At 35.2% G+C, this 17,792-nt stretch overlaps 1 pseudogene; it reads left to right on the forward strand.

Moving 5' to 3' along the window:
- Window positions 1-2,426: 2,426 nt before the first annotated feature.
- LOC131503102 (nuclear pore complex protein Nup50-like) lies at window positions 2,427-3,814 on the forward strand (annotated as a pseudogene).
- Window positions 3,815-17,792: the final 13,978 nt, after the last annotated feature.

The raw sequence follows: 17,792 nt of genomic DNA on the forward strand, positions 1-17,792 counted from the left end.
TGAAAGAAGGTGCACAACATGAGGCTTCTTCCTCAGGAGGGAGTGGGAGAATAGAATGTGTCCAGCATTCTGTATTCATGGAGAACTATAAGAGAAACTAGTACAAGTCTTGCCTGAATCAAGGTGCTGATGGGGAAAAAGCATGGTGCCTGGGGCATCCAAAGAAAGTGGAGCTGCTTGCTCCTTTAAAAATTGTGGTGTGAATAAAGACATCAGAAGGAGAAAAAGAATACAAATTAAAAGAAGAAAAAAAGTTGGACTGACTGTTAGTTGATAAATTGCACAGAGACCCAGAGAAGTTACTTCTCCCCCAAGTGGCTTCACAGGCCCCCAGAATCTCTAGCCAGGCTGATTAGTGAAAGTCTTCCCCTGTATAAAGTCATTCCATAAAAACTAGAGATATGGCTTTTTTCCTCCATATTCACTGATCTCAGAACAAAGCTCTAAGACACATGAAAAAAAAAAAAAACAGAAATATGACCCAAAACAAATAAACAAACAAAAAACTAACAACATGTCTACAATATGATCTTAAAGAAATGGAGGAATATAAGTTACCAGACACAGAATTCAAAATACCTGTCATAAATATGCTCTACAAGCTTGAGAAAACAATATGTGAATAAAATGAGAATATCAACAAATATATATATATATATATATATATATATATATATATATGTGTGTGTGTGTGTGTGTGTGTATGTATATATATATAAATTTGGAGCTGAAAAATACTAAAATTGAACTGAAAATTTCTCTAGAGGAGTTCAACAATAGGTTTGATCAAACAGAAAAAAAGAATTAGTGAACTTGAAAACAAGGCATTTGCAATTATCCAGTCAAAGGAATTTAAAAATAAAGAAAGAAAGAATTAATGAAAAAAAGTGAGGAAAAGCCAAAGGGCTTATGGGATACCATGAAGTTGAACAATATAAGCATTACAAGAGTTGAAGAAGGAAAGAAGAGATTAAAAGGGTCAAAAAATGTACATGAAGAACCAATGGCTGGGAGATTTCCAAATTTAAGAAAGGAAGTAGGTAAGCATCCATATTTGAGAATAATACCAATAAAAAAGAATCCAAAGAAATCCACAATGAGATACATTTTAATCAAATTGTCAAAATTCCAAGATAAAGAGATAATTTTGAATGCACCAAGAGAAAAGTAACTCATCACATACAAAAGAACCCACATACATCAATCAGTAATTCATCAGTAACAATGTTGCATCTTAGAGGAGAGTGGTAACATTTAATTAAAACTGCTGAAAACACAAAACTGCTGACTTAAAATAGTATACTCAGAAAAACTATTTTTGAAAAATGAAAGAGAGACAAAGATTTTTCAAGATAAACACAAGCTTAGGGATTTTATTACCACTAGAACTGCCTTAAAAGAAACGCAAAGGAGTAACTTCATTTGAAATGAAAAGATGCTGAACAACAATACAAAAGCATGTGAAAATATGAAGCTTGCTGGTTATGGTAAATGTATAGGTAAATCAAAGTACTATAATATCATAACAGTGATGCATAAATTATTTTAATTCTTTAATAGAAGCTAAAATACAAAAGTATAAAAATACAACTATTATAATATGTTAACACACAATATTATAGCATGTGATTTGTGACATCAGGAATATAAAGTGTTGTGGAGGAGAAGTACAATTCTAGGGTATTTGTATGTGACTGAAGTATTATGAGGCTTCATATACTCATACATCATTCATATCACATCACTCATACTCATTCATATACATCATATTGTTATAACTATATGATGTCATATGATATAAGATGTCATATAACTATAAGATGCCATATGTAAGCCTTACAGTAACCATGAAAAAAATACCTGTAGAAGATACATAAAAGAAACCAGAAAGGAGTCAAAGCATGTAACAACAAAAAATCAACAAACACATGTAAACAGAAGAGAGAAGACAAAGGAGAAATAAACTATAAGGTAGACAGGAAACAACAAAATGGCAATACCAAAATCTTGTGGATAGTTAGTTACTTTAAATGTAAATAAACCCTGTAATGAAAAGACATAAAGTTGTTGAATGGATGAGAAAACAAAATCTAACTATAAACTGTCTAGAAGAGCCAAATTTCAGATTTAAGAACACACATAGGCAGGTTCCCCCAGCAGTTTCTGGCTGAGCAGACATCTCTTCCTCACTGTAGAACATAGAGAGACGAGGCCCCTGGAGGATATGGTGTTTGAGACCCAGGGCTTGGTGACCACCAAGTCCATTGAGAATCCTCAGTGCACCAGAAATGACTACGCACACTGCAACAGCTTCAGATCTCAGGCCATTCGCTGCAAACTCGCACCTGCTTGCTGTCGTGCACCAGGCTTTCACGGCTCCCACAACCCAGCTAGTGCCGCGGTGGCTGTCCTGGGGGTTTGAAATAATGGACAAAAGAAATGCTTAGAAGGAATTGACAGATAGGAATTGGGATCAAGAAACGAAGCAGGAAGAGGTGGGAACATTCTCAGCGGCCACTGAGGAAGTCTTGAAGATTAGAGCCATAAAGAAAGCAAAGCATAGAAATGTTGGATTTGAATATGATAGCGGCGAAGCCTTTAAAGGTTTTAAGGGTTTGTTTGTACCTTCTGGAGGAGGAAGGTTGTCTGGATTTGGTAATGGTGCTGGAGAGAAGCCTCTGGAAGGACTGTCTACTGGTAGCAGCTCTTCTCTCAGTGCTGCAAGGGCAGCAACTGAGACCAAGGCAGCCTTTGGATTTGTTGTTGCAAGTGGCTCTATCTCCTTGGTCGATAAAAATATTTTAAATGCCAAAACTACAGTCAGCAGGCCTCCTCCTCTGGCCTTAGCTGTAGTACAGCCTGCCACAGGAATGCCTATCACAAGCAGTTGGCTGCCTTAAACTGTTCTGTTCAGGATTGAATAGCGAAGCACGTGAATACAAACTCACTCTATGATCTGACGCCTATCTCTAAAGACTATGAGAAGTATTCAGCAGGTGTTGAACAACAACATAGGAGCAGTGGCAACAGGAATTCTGAAAGCGAAACTAACAAAATGTCAGTTGCAAGACAGACACCTTCCCTATTCGGGACAACAAAATTATAGCAAGAGTCAACATCTTTGTTTCACGGCAACAAAACTGAGGATACATCTTAAAAGAAGATTGAGAGGGTTTCTGTAAATAAAATGGACCCATCAGTAAAAGCAACAATTGCCTCATTTAATTTTGGCAAGAAAATGTATAGTTCTATCTTGGGCTCATTAAACTTTAGCCCCCTGACTGGATTTTCATTTTCTTCTGGAAACTCTAGTTTATTTGGCAAAGATATTACCCATAATAAAACACCTTTTTCACCATTTTCCACAAAAACATCTGAGATACAAGCTGAAGGTGGCAGTAAGGAATGCAAAGGCAGAGATGAAGAAGAGAATGATGAGCTGCCCAAAGTACTAGTTACTGAAGTAAAAGAAGATGCTTTTTACTCCAAAAATTGTAAACTGTTTTATAGGAAAGACAATGAATTTAAAGAGAAAAGTGTGCATATTTTCCATTTAAAACCTATAACAAATCAGAAAATACATCTTTTAGTGTGGGCAGACACCAATTTAGGCAACATATTGCTGATTGTTCTGATTCCACCCAAGATGCCATGTACCTGAACAGGGAAAAGCAACATACTTATTGTATGTGCTCCAAATCCACCCACAGATAAGAAGAATGCTACCATTCCTGTTACCATGTTAATTTGGGTAGAAATAAGCGAGGTTGCAGAAAAGTTACAAAAAAATTTACTGGAGAAAAAGTATGCCTGAATACACTTCGACTGAGGAACTGTTGCCAAGTTTCTGCTCCCACATGGCCCCCTAAATTTGTCAGTGTTTCTTCTCTTCTTACTTTGACATTCAAAGAACTTGTAGATAACTTAAAACTTTTGTGAGGAAGATTAATATGGCCAATAAAACCTTTAAATGTTAAGTGTCAAGAAACGGTATTATCCCTTGTTAAGAACTGTCTAATGTGTAAAATACATTTGAACAAATTTTGGGGGAAGATTTTTAATGTTTGTTTATTAAACTGGCCACAAGTAATTTCTTAATAGTCTCAAATCAGGGTAAGGATTAGACTTCCAAAGGCTGTTCTGATCCATGGGTTTTGGGGTCTGCTGTCACTGCTGGCAAGGCTTTCCAACAGGCTCTGTGTCCAGAAGGAAACTTTCCTGTAGACTTCTGTCTGGTGGGCTTGACTGATTTGGGAGAACAACACTCATTCCAAATGTATCATGTTACCACACTGTAATAGAAATATTTTTCCTTTGCTTTACTTTATTGTTATTTTAAAGCTGAACCCTGACTACAGAATGTTCCCCCTCAGCATTAGAGTCTTTCCTTTTTATCTGCAGACATTGGGTTTTAACCCTGTAAGCTGCTTTACCTGATTCCAGAACTGCTTTTTTATTTTAAAGGAAACAAGTAGCTTGTTATTTGGCTTTGTAGATTGGGTTTTGTAGTTTCATTTATGAGGTGCTATAATTCTGTATTCCCCTACAGACAAACATAATAGAGGGGAATTGCCCAGAATAGAGTTTAAAAGCACAAATTTGGTAGCTTATAGTTTATTGACACAGACAACAAATCCTTGTAAAAAAAAAAAAGTTAAGTAAAAGGTATACTGTAGTATGAAAGAAAGAGAATATATCTTAGTTATTTGTACCATGATGAACCCTATGGATCTAACAGCTACCTATTACTTAAAGTCCTAGGAGATTTTATTACACACGAGCCAACTGAATTAACCAGGAAACATGCAAAAAGCTAGTGGAATTAAAATTGCATGTGTAAGTGTTGCCTTTAATTTCAGACGGAAATATATTCTACATTGGATATCTGAAATTTCCATTTAATTTTTTAAGAGTAAGTTATTCAGTATGTCCATTTGGAAGGGAGCCATGGTTATGCACAATATCCATGTCACTTCTCCATAGCTGACCTAGTATGCATTGAAGACTTGGGCACATGAATTAGATGCAGATTTTAATGTTTAAATATCCACTTTCATTCCTTATTAACCATTTAATGTTGGTACCAGATGATATTGTTTAAAATCTCATGGTGGTACCAGATGATTTTGTTTAAAGACTCATGGTCCATGTCTGAGGTCTCACACTTATATATAAGTGTGTCTTAGAAAAGAATAGTCAAAATATTTATAGATATTAAGTTACTTTTTAAATTTTTTTTTTCAACGTTTTTTATTTATTTTTGGGACAGAGAGAGACAGAGCATGAACGGGGGAGGGGCAGAGAGAGAGGGAGACACAGAATCGGAAACAGGCTCCAGGCTCCGAGCCATCAGCCCAGAGCCTGACGCGGGGCTCGAACTCACGGACCGTACCGCGAGATCGTGACCTGGCTGAAGTCGGCCGCTTAACCGACTGCGCCACCCAGGCGCCCCTAAGTTACTTTTTAAATGAGGCTATAATTTTTAAATATAAAGAGTGTGGGGAAACAATTTGATGATAAAATATGTTAACTCAAATACTTGAGGTATGGTAGTTGGCCTAATATTTATCATAAGATTATTGTACTACTTAGTTTTCTGTTTCCAGTGAGGGAATTTGGTCCAGTATGTTGTTCTGGATTAATACACAGAGAGAGGTGTGCTTACACTTTTATGGCATGTGGTCAAACTCTTACATTGGGAGAGCTAGGGAGGGAGTGGCAACTACTTTAGCATTTTCTTTTTAGAGTTGAGAATATTTGTGAGTTTTTGTTATAGGTGATTTATAGTAAGCAGATGGTCAATACTGTTACAGTAAAAGTGGCTCTGTTTCTTCACTTTAGGTTTATCCATCTGTTAGAAGGAAGAGGAAATACAGGGTACAATGTTCAGTCAAGTGTGTCCCACCTTAGCCACATGTCCTCCCAGGGTCCCCAGGAGCTGGTACATATCTCAGGCACCTTCGGAAACACCACAGTGGCTGTAGCCTTTGCATGTCCAGTGGGATGTTTGCCAAAAATGGCCTGAAAACATCAAGATTGAGTCATCTCCAAACCCCTTGAAAAAAGAGTTTATATCTTTGTAAATTAGTGGATATGTGTGGCTTTCTCTTTCCCTAACATTCCCAGCAAATTGTTGCTGTTAAACTTCACTGTTAAAGTGACAATTACAGGGACAAATGTGATGCATGTGCCCTAAATTACAATGTGATATTTCCTTCATGTCACTTCTGCTTTAAGAACTAGGTGATCCTTGCTTTAATTATATATTAATACATATGTGTGGATTTTACTGTTAAATCTATACTTGTATGTTTCTTGAGAGAAGGGGCAAATTTGGCCCCAAGGGCTCATTTTTCCCCACTGTATTAACAGCTAAATTCTGCCCCATGAGTTTAGTTAGATTTATTTAAAAATTATTAGAAATTAAGATTTAAATGTTTAATATAGACTGAAATTTTCATATTTAGTTGGATAATCAATGAAATGTATCACCTATGAGATCTGAAGTGAGGTGTTTCTAATCTTTAATTCTAAATCAATTCGTGTTGCAAAAACAAATGAGCATTGTGCTGTCTTCATTATTAAAACTAGAGGCTGAAAATGTGTGTCCAGTTTATAAAGAAGTTTAGATTGTGTTTTCCATGGAAAGACAAATCTAATCACTTAATAACTGGTTTTCTTTAAAATTATTATGATTTTGTAATTTCAGTTCTTTTTCTAATGCTATGAGAGAGAAAGAGAGCAGGAGAGGTACAAAGAAAGGAGAGAGAGAATCTTGAGCAGACACCGAGCTGTAGCACAGAGCATGACATGAAGCTCAATCCCACAAACTGTGAAATCATGACCTGAGTTGAAATCAAGAGTTGGACGCTTAACCATCTGAGCCACCCAGGTATACCTACAATTTCAGTTCTAAATCATATTTTTGATATGCTGCATGCCAAAAAATCTATCTGTTTTGGGGTAGAAAAAAAATCCCATATTACTATTAGGATTCAAAACAAGGTGTCACTGAGAAAATTTTTACAGTTTAGTTTTAAAGTTAAACAAAGTTTTTTGCTTTTGAGCATTTATAAGTTATTCTTCTATTTCGAACAGTCAAAATACAAGCACAGTTCATTTGAAGGCTTCACAAACCAAATTAATCACTCCCAAACCTCAAGGTATTGATTGTGATTCTGTAAGTGAGAATACTTTAATAGAAACTCATGTGTCCTGTGGTACTGGTAAGTGACTATGAGGAGCCCATCCAACCATTTTTTTCTTCCAGTCTGTGCTCTAAGTTACTTGTATGTTCTTGGCCAGAGGCAATCATGGTAAGGACTACAGATTCTGCTTGATGCAGACACAATTGTAACAGAGATGTAAAATTTCTTAGCAATCAAATAGTAAGTTGTTTGATATCTATTTTACATAGAAAATTTTTTCTAAAATTAAAATACTTAAATTGTCAATGTATTTCTCAGTTTGTATTAGTTTTTGAGGAAGTGTAATAATCCATGAAATGTATATAAATGTAAAGGAAACAAACAAAAAAGAACACACCTAAGCAGTAGGTAAAGAAATAAGAAATTTTATGCAAATAGAAATCAAAGGGAACAAAGGTGACCATGCTTATATCATACAAAATAGATTTTAAGTCACTGTCATAAAAGACAAAAAGAAAGGCATTATATAAATTACTAAAGGGTCAATTCACCTAGAAGGTATAATAATTATAAATAAACATGCACTCAACATCAGAACACCCAAATATATGAAGCAAATATTCACAGAACTGATGAAAAAATAATAATAGGGGCTTTCAATATCCCACTTTCAATAATAGTTAGAACATCCAGACAGAAGATCAATAAGGAAAGAGAAAACTTGAACAACCCAATAAACTACATGGATCTAAAAGAAATATACAAAAAATACACATTCTTCTCACAGGAGAAGATGTGTTTCTTGGACACATGAAACATTGTCCAAGATAAATCATGCTAAGTCACAAATCAAGTCTTAACAAATTTAATATTGATATCATACCAAGTTTCTTCTCTCACTCTGATAAAATAAACTGAAATTAAAGGTTGAAAGAAAACTGGAAAATTCAGCAATATGTGAAAATTAAACAATACACTTTTTAATAACTAATAAATCAAAGAGAAAATCAAAGGAAAATTAGAAAATATTTTGAGACAAATGAAAATAAAAACACAATATACAAATCTTATGGGATGCAGCAAAAGCAATATCTGAGAGGAAATTTTATAGTGTTAAACACCTACTTTGAAAAAAAAAACCTCAAATAAACAATATAAATTTACAACTCAAGAAATTATAAGAAGGAAAATATAAGTCCAATGTTAGCAGAAGTAAGAAAATTATCAAGATTAGATTAAAAATAAAGAAAATACGGAATATAAAAACAATAAAAGATTAACAAAACCAAAGATTGTTTTTTGAAAAATAAAATTGACAAATCTTTACCTAGATTAAGAAAAAAGATAAAACTCAAGTAAAATGTGAAATGAAAGAAGATGTTACAATTGATGCCATAGAAATTTAAAAGATTATGAGTCTACTATGAAGAATTATGTGCCAACAGATTGGATAACCCAGAGAAATGGATACATTCATAGAAACATGCCACCTATCAAGACTTCCTTCAACAGATGAATAGTAAAAAAGAAAATTGAATCAATAATCAAAAATCTCCCAAAGAAAAGCCCAAAACTAGATTGCTTCACTGGTGAGTTATACCAAAGATTTAAAGAAAAATTAATGGCAATCCTTCTCAGACTCTTCCAAAATTGATTAAATCAATTAATAGATTGATTAATAAATTGATTAAATCAGTTAATGACAAATATACATGATGCTACAAAACATTGGATGGGTCAACAAAAAATCAAAGAAGAAATTAAAAAAATACATGGAGACAAATGAATATAAAAACACAATGATCCAAAATTTGGGGGATGCAGCAAAAGCTATTCTAAGAGGAAAGTTTTGAGCAATACAGGCCTACCTCAAAAAGCAAGAAAAATCTCAAATAAACAACCTAAATTTTACAGCATAAATAAACAAAATATAAACTAAAAAAAAAAAAAAAAACAGAAACAAAAACAATAGGACAGATCAATGAAACCAGGAGCTGGTTCTTTGAAAAGATCAACAAAATTGGCAAACCTTTAGCGAGACTCATCAAAAGAGAGAGGGAGAGAACTCAAATAATCAAAATCAGAAATTTTTCTGTGACCTTTCTGATGTCAGTCATAGCAGTATCTTTCAGGATATATCTCCTGAGGCAATGAAAAGAAAAGCAAAAACGAGCTATTGGGACTACATGAAAATCAAAAGCTTCTGCAAAGAGATGGAAATGATTATCAAAACTAAAAGACAATCTATGGAATGGTCAAGATATTGGCAAATTCCATATCTGCTAAAATTTTAGTGTCCAAAATATATAAAGAACTTATATAGTTCAACAACCCCCCCCCCAAAAAAAAATGATCCAAGGAAAAAATGGGCAGAGGACATGGATAGACACTTTCCCAAAGAAGACATACAGATGGATAATAGACTCATAAAAAGATGCTCAATATCACTCATTATCTGGGAAATACAAATAAAAACTATAATGAGATATCACCTTACACCTGTCAGAATGGCTAAAATTAAAAAAAAAAAAGGAACAACATGTTGGTGAGGATGTGGAAAAAAGGAACCCTTTTGCACTGTTGGTGGGAATACATATTGATCAGCCACTATGAAGAACAGTATGGAGGTTTCTCAAAAAGTTAAAAAATAGAATTACCCTACAATCCAGTAGTTGTCTTACTGGGTATCTACTCAAAAAATACAACACTAATTCAGAGGGATGTATGCACCCTTATGTTTATTGCAGGATTATTTACAATAGCCAAATTATGGAAGAATTTTCAGTGCCAACTGATTGATGAATGGATCAAGAAGTGATAGATAGATAGATAGATAGATAGATATAGATATAGATATGAATATAAACTTAAAAAAGAATTAAATATTGCCATATGCAATGAAATGGATAGAGCTATAGAGTATCATACTAAGCAAAATAAGTCAATCAGATAAAGACAAATAACATATGATTTCACTCATATGTGGAATTTAAGAAACAAAACAAATGAACAAAGGAGAAAAAGAGAGTGAGAGAGGTCAATCAAGAGAAATACTTTTAACTACAGAGGAAAAACTGATGGTTAGCAGAGGGCAGGTAGGTGGGGAAGGATGATATAGGTGATGGTGATTAAAGAGTGCACTTGTGATGAGCACTGTGTGATATATGGAAATGTTGAATCATATATTGTACCCCTAAAAGTAATATAACACTGTATGTTAACTATACTGTAATTAAAACTTCTAAAAAGGAAAATGTCAGGTATGTTCAATAAGTCTACTGAAAGAATAAAAAAATGTAATATAAATGTTTCTATCCAACATGGATATTTTTGAAATTTAGAGGTAAAACAGTTATCTGGTAAATATACCTGTACAGAAAAACTTTTATAAATAAGATTTAGCTACATTTTACTGAATACTATACCACTTACCAGGCATAGATCTAGAAACTATCCAGATATTGCTTTATATAAATCTTAAGAGAATCCTTCAAGCTAAGATTTTTATCTCCATTTTACAAATAAGGAATTGAGACTTAGATTTAATTTTATTGGTTTTCCTGTACATCTGAGGAAGAGCAGAGTTGAGATTTGAACCCAAATATGGTTCATTCCAAATCCTGGGCTTCTACTATCATAAAATCTCTCTTGTGTCCTTACATATGATAAATAAGTTAGGGAGTTTGGGAAGATGGCAGCATAGGACAATCCTCTTGAGCCCACCTTGTCCCGTGGACACATGTAGATAGCAGCCTCATCAGTACAATTAATCTGTAACATGATGCTTAGAGTGGCAGAACAGACTCTTCACAGTTAATCCTAGAGAGGATATCACATCTAAATGGTAGGGGGGCAGTGGTAAAGATATGGTCTGGAACCAAACTTTTGGTGGAACTAACCACACATATGGGAGGGACACCACAAACATAGAGAAAGGGGAGGAGCAAACCCCACAACAGGCACTACAGACATGGGTACCAGCACTGGGAAGACAGTCCTCATAATATTTAGTTGTGAAAAACAGTGGGGGGTAACATCAAGAATTTGTGAAACCAGTGTGGATTAACTGTCAGTACTTTCAAAATCAGAAGGCTTAGTTTTGTGATAGCTGAAGGAAACTGAGTCCTAACACTTAACCAGCCAGCATTAAAATTCCACCAATATACAACATGAAAGCAGCAGTTTGAAAACCACTGGGGATATATGGGAAGGAAGTAGATTTATTTACTAACCTCAGAACATGCTCTGGAGGGGCAAGGATCTTCAGGAGACTTTTCTAAGAATTAAAAACTGTTAGGGATCATTTCTATCCATCCTCCCAGCCTAGACACCTAGACATCTGTAGGAACCAGCATGAACATTCTCAACCTAGGTTGCTGACACTCTGTGCCCCATCCAATGATCTTTTGCAGATTTGCCCCATCCAACTCACCCCACTGGCAGGAGTCTCTGCAACATGGTGCCTTTCACATGTCATCCTGCAAGCAACTCCCACAGGGCCAGTGCTACATTTGCTCTCTACCTACCTTATTAACACCATGACCCTCCCACATGTTCTGCAGAATCATCCCATCCAACCACTCCATCACTTTGCAGGAGTTCCTCCAAGTGGGTCTTAACTCATATCATTCTGCAAGAAACCAAGACAAGGACAAGCACCACCCCAAATCACTTCTGCTATGGAGGAAGGGAAGATATCTATACAAACCAGTTCCACTGCAACCCCAACATTGGATAGGGGGAAGACAACTGGTTTGACAGTCAGTCCTACCCACCAACAAAAACCTCACAGGGAGCAGCAAAGTTGGGTCACTGCAGATGACTGAACTGAAAGTAAATGGTAGTTAGCCACAACAATAGGGTATATAGAGTACAGATAAGAGACACCCCTAGAGCATGTGTTTCTTGTGAACATGGGACAGGACACTAAAGGACCTCTTCTTCATGAGACAACTATTTTCAAACTTAAAAGATGCGGGTGACTTTCTTAACACATAGAAACAAACACAGAAAGTTAGACAAAATGAAAGAGAGAAATATATCCCAAAATTAAAGAAGAGGATAAAATCACAACAAAAGAGGTAAATGAAATGGAGATTAGCAATATGCCTCATAAAGAGTGGAAAATATATGGAGCGGGTTCAAGATGGCAGAGTAGGAGGACCCTAAGCTCACCCTTCACCCCATTCCATGTTTACAACTAGATATCACATATATATATAAGTGAATAAACCTAAGAGTGACCCAAAGACTGGCAGACAAACCCCATAACTAAAAGAAGACAAAAAGGAAAAAATAAAACATAAAAGCAATAAAATGTATTTCTGTAACAATCAGTCAAGGAATTGATAAAATAAAAAGATGTAAAACATGATGGCAAATATTTAAAATATGGAAGGGAGAGGAGAAAAGAATGAGTTCAATATTAAACCACCATCCGCTTAATATAGGCTGCTATATGCAGAAGATACATATAAACAAAATGGTGATCACAGACCAAAAAATAGTAATAGATAAGCAAAAAATTGAGTAAGAAACTCAAGTATATCACTGAAGAAAACCAACAAACCATGAAAGAGATAAAGATAAAAATGGATCAGAGAAGAGCTACAAAACAATCACAAGTGAAAAAAAAGGCAATAAATACAAATCTATCAATAATTACTTCGAATGTTAAATAACTAAATGCTCCAATCAAAATGCATAGGTTGTTTGTCTGTGGATAAAAAAAAAGGAAACTACAGGCCAATATAGTTGATGAACATACATGCAAAAATCTTCAACAAAATACTAGCAAACAGAATCCAAAAACACATGTAAAAAATCATTCACATGATCAAGTGGGATTTATTCTCTGGATGAAAAAGTGATTCAATATTTGCAAGTCAATTGATATGATACATGACATCATTAAGAGGAAGGTTGAAAACCATATGACCATTACAATAGGAACAGAAAAAAAAACATTTGACAAAATACAACATCAATTCATAGTAAAAGCCCTCAACAACATAGGATTAGAGGGGGCATACATAAACATAATGAAGGCCATATGTGAAAAACCTACATCAAACATAATACTCAATGGGGAAGAACTGAGAGTTTTCCCCTTAAGGCTGAGAATAAGTCAAGGATGTCCAGTGTCAACACTTTTATTTAATATAGTACTGGAAGTTCTAGCCACAGCAATAAGACAACAAAAACAAATAAAAGACATTCAAATTGGTAATGAAGAGTTAAAACTTTCACTATTTGCAGATGGCATGATACCATATATAGAAAACCTGAAGACTCCATCAAAGAATTACTAGAACTGAAAAATGAATTCAATAACGTTGTAGGATACAAAATCAGTGTGCAAAACTCTGTTGCATTTCTATACACTAATAATGAAACAGAAGAAAGAGAAAATAAGAAAACAATTACATTTTCAATTGCACCCAAAATAAAAGAGATATCTAAGAATAAACCTAACCAAATTGGTGAAAGACATATACTCTGGAAACTATAAAACGCGGAGGAAAAAAAATTAAAGATGACACAAAGAAGTGGAAATACATTCCATGCTCATGGGTTTGAAGAACAAATATTATTAAAATGTTTATATTACCCAAAGCAATCTACACATTTAATGCAATCTCTCTCAAATCCCAACTGCATTTTTCAGAAGTAGAGCAAACAATTCTAAAATTTGTATGGAACTGCAACATACCCTGAATATCCAAGGTAGTTTTGAAAGAGAAAAGCTAGAAGTACCACAATTGTTGACTTTAACTTATACGAAAAATCTGTAGTGATCAAAACAGTATGGTACTGGCATAGTAATAGACACATAGATCAATAGAATAAAACAGAAAACCCAGAAATAAACCCACAAGTATTGGCAATTAAACTTTGACAAATAAGGAATAAATATCCAGCGGGAAAAAGACATTCACTTAAAAAAATGGCATTGGGAGAAGTGTACAGCAACATGCAAAAGAATGAAACTGGACCACTTTCTTACTTCGTACACAAAATATTAATTCAAAATGGGTTAAAGACGTAAATGTGAAACTTGAAACCATAAATATCTTAAAAAGAGAGATCAGGTTGTAATATCTCTCACATTGGCCATAGCAATATTTTTCTAGATATGTCTCCTGAATTAAGGGAAATAAGAACAAAAATAAACTATTGGGACTTCATCAAAATAAAAAAAAAAAAAAACTTCTGCACAGTGAAGGAAACAATCAACAAATCTAAAAGCCAACTTGTTGTAATGGGGAAGACATTTGCAAATGACATTTCTGATGAAGGATTAGTATCCAAAATAAAGAACTTATCAAACTCAACACCCAAACAAACAAATAATCCAAGCAAAAATGGGCAGTAGACATGAATAGACATTTCTCCAAATGAGACATACAGATGTCCAACAGATACATGAAAAGATACTCAACATCACTCATCATCTGGGAAATGCAAATTAAAACTACAAAGACATATCACCTCACACCTGTCAGAATAGCTAAAATGAAAAACACAAGAAACAAGTTTTGAGGATAATGTGAAGAAAGGAATCTTTGGAATCTTTGTGCACTGTTGGTGGGAATGCAAATTGCTGCAGTCCCTGTAGAAAACAATATGGAGTTTCCACAAAAAGTTAAAAATAGAATTACCCTATAATCCAGTAATCACACAACTTGGTATTTACCCAAAAATACAACAGCACTAAACCAAAGGGATACATGCACTTCTATGTTTATAGAAACATTATTTATAGTAGACAAATTATGGAAGTAGCCCATGTGCCCATCAGTATAAGAATGGATAAAGAAGTAGTCATATATCTCAGGGAGCCTGTGTGGCTCAGTTGGTTAAACATCTGACACTTGATCTCAGCTCAGGTCATGATCTCACAGTTCGTGGGATTGAGCCCCACATCAAGCTCTGCACTGATTCTCTCTCTCCCCTCTGCCGATCTCTCTCTGTGTCTCTGTCAAATTTAAAGAAAATAAGTGGTGGTATATGCAATTAAATATTACTCATTCATAAAAAGAATGAAATATTGCCATTTGCAATACATGGATGGAGCTTATAAGTATAATGTTAGGTGAAATATGTTAGTCAGAGAAAGACAAATACCATAGCATTTCATTCATATATGGAATTTAAGAAACATAGGAAATGATCAAAGGAAAAAAAAATAGAGAAAGTGACAAGCCAAGAATCAGATTCTTAACTACTGACAGCAAACAAATGGTTACCATAAGGGAGGTGGGTGGGGGGATGAGTTGAATAGGTAATGTGGATTAAGGAGTACACTTGTCATAATGAGCACTGGGTAATGTATGGAATTGATTAATCTCTATATTATACACCTGAAACAAATATAACACTCTATTTTAACTATATTGGAATTAAAATTTAAATAAAAGAAAGTAATGGTCATAATGATATTAACTGGATATGAGAAAAGAATAGAGGACCTCAGTGAGACCTTTAACAAAGAGATTGAAAAATATAAAAAAGAATGACTCAGAAATAAATCACCCAATAGATGAAAATAAAAATCCGTTAGAACTAATTTATAGTAGATTAGAGGAAGCAGAAGAATGGATCAGTAAGCCTGGAGACAGAATAGTGGGAAGTGACCAAGCTGAACAGGAAAAAAAAAAAAACCTAAAAAAAGAATAAGAAAAAAATGAGAATAGTTTAAGGTAACTCAGCAACCCCATCAGAAGTGGTAACATTTTCACTATAGGGATCCCAGAAGAAGAGAGAGAAAGGAGAGCAGAAAATTTATTTGAAGAAATAATAGCTGAAAACTGTAATCGGAAGAAGAAAATGGACATCAAGATACACGAGGAACAGAAATCCCTCAAAAAAATCAACCCAGGGGCGCCTGGGTGGCGCAGTCGGTTAAGCGTCCGACTTCAGCCAGGTCACGATCTCGCGGTCCGTGAGTTCGAGCCCCGCGTCAGGCTCTGGGCCGATGGCTCGTAGCCTGGAGCCTGTTTCCAATTCTGTGTCTCCCTCTCTCTCTGCCCCTCCCCCGTTCATGCTCTGTCTCTCTCTGTCCCAAAAATAAATAAAAAACGTTGGAAAAAAAATTAAAAAAAAAAAAATCAACCCAATGTTGTCCACACCAAGATACATATTTAAAATGGCAAAGAGTAGTGATAAAAAGAATTTTAAAAACAGCAAGATAAAAGAAAACATTTATATACACATGTGACACCTGTAAAAATGACTAAATTAAAAAGAAATAAATATTGGAGAGTACGTGGAGAAGGAACCTTCTTGCACTGTTTGTAAGAACACAAGCTGGTGAGGCCAGTAAGGATGGGGGTTCCTCAAAAAAAATTAAAAATATTGGGGTACCTGGGTGGCTCAGTCAGTTGATCATCTGACTCGACTTTGGCTCAGGCCATTATCTTGCAGTCATGGGATCAAGCTCCTCATCAGTCTCTGCATTGAGCATAGAGCCTGCTTGAGAGTCTTTCTCTCTGTCTCTCTCTCTCTGTCTGTCTCTCTCAAAATAAATAAACATCTTAAAAAATTAAGGAGAGATTGTTTCCTCTGCTCTGGGGATTTGCTGAAAACTGGTGGGTGTGAACTCCCCATTCAGTGGATGAGAGAGCAGGGAGATGCCACTTTTCCTATGCCCACCAGCACTGATAGAGTTCAGTGAGCAAGACAGTTCTCCCACAGGGGGCTGGAGCCACTTACACCAAGACCCACCCCCCTGAGCCCTGCAGGTGAATCTTTACTAGGACAAGTCACTCCAAGAACCATTGCATTGGGCCCCTCTCCCAGAAGACCAGCACATACCCCTTGCTTGCACCAAGTCTACTGATCATAGAGTGCTGCTAAGCTTCAGGTCTAAGGGAAATAGGATCTAGCCTATTAACATGCATACCAAAACATACCTAGTTAAATTGTGCCACATTTTGGACAAGGTCCAAACACTTCAAATGCAGGCAAGAAGAAACTTTTAGAGGACTGACTTGAGGAAAACAGAAGCCAAAACACAACAGCAGAGTGCACATTTTGAAACACTTCCTGAAGTGCCAGGACCTGGACAATATAGAACCTCTTCTTAATATAGCCATTACTATCAGGAGCAGGAAATAAGAAGTTTCCTAACATACAAAAAACAGTGATGTAGACAAAATGACAAAATGGAGGAATTCATCTCAAAATAAAGAACAGGAAGAGGTCACAGCCAGAGATCTAATCAAGACAAAAAATAATATGCCAGATATAAGTAATACGCCTGAACCAGAGTTTAAAAGACAATCTTAAGAATACTAGCTAGGTTTTAGAAAAGAATAGAAGAAATTAGAGAATCCCTTTCTGCAGAGAGAAAATAACTAAAAACTAGTCAGACCAAAATTTAAAAAAATGCTATAACTGAGATACAAAAACAACTGATGCCATGCCAACAAAGATGGATGAATCCAAGGAAGGGATCAATAAGTCTGAAGACAAAATTATGGAAAATAATGAAGCCAAAAAGAAAAGAGAAAGAAAAATATTGGATAATGAATGCAGACTTAGGAACTCACCAATCCATAAGGCATAATAACATGCATATCATAGGATTCTCAGAAGAAGAAGAGAGGGAAAAAGGGGTGGAAGGTTTATTTGAGTAAATTA

Source organism: Neofelis nebulosa, chromosome X (assembly GCF_028018385.1).
Source record: "Neofelis nebulosa isolate mNeoNeb1 chromosome X, mNeoNeb1.pri, whole genome shotgun sequence".
NCBI classification, from domain to species: domain Eukaryota; kingdom Metazoa; phylum Chordata; class Mammalia; order Carnivora; family Felidae; genus Neofelis; species Neofelis nebulosa.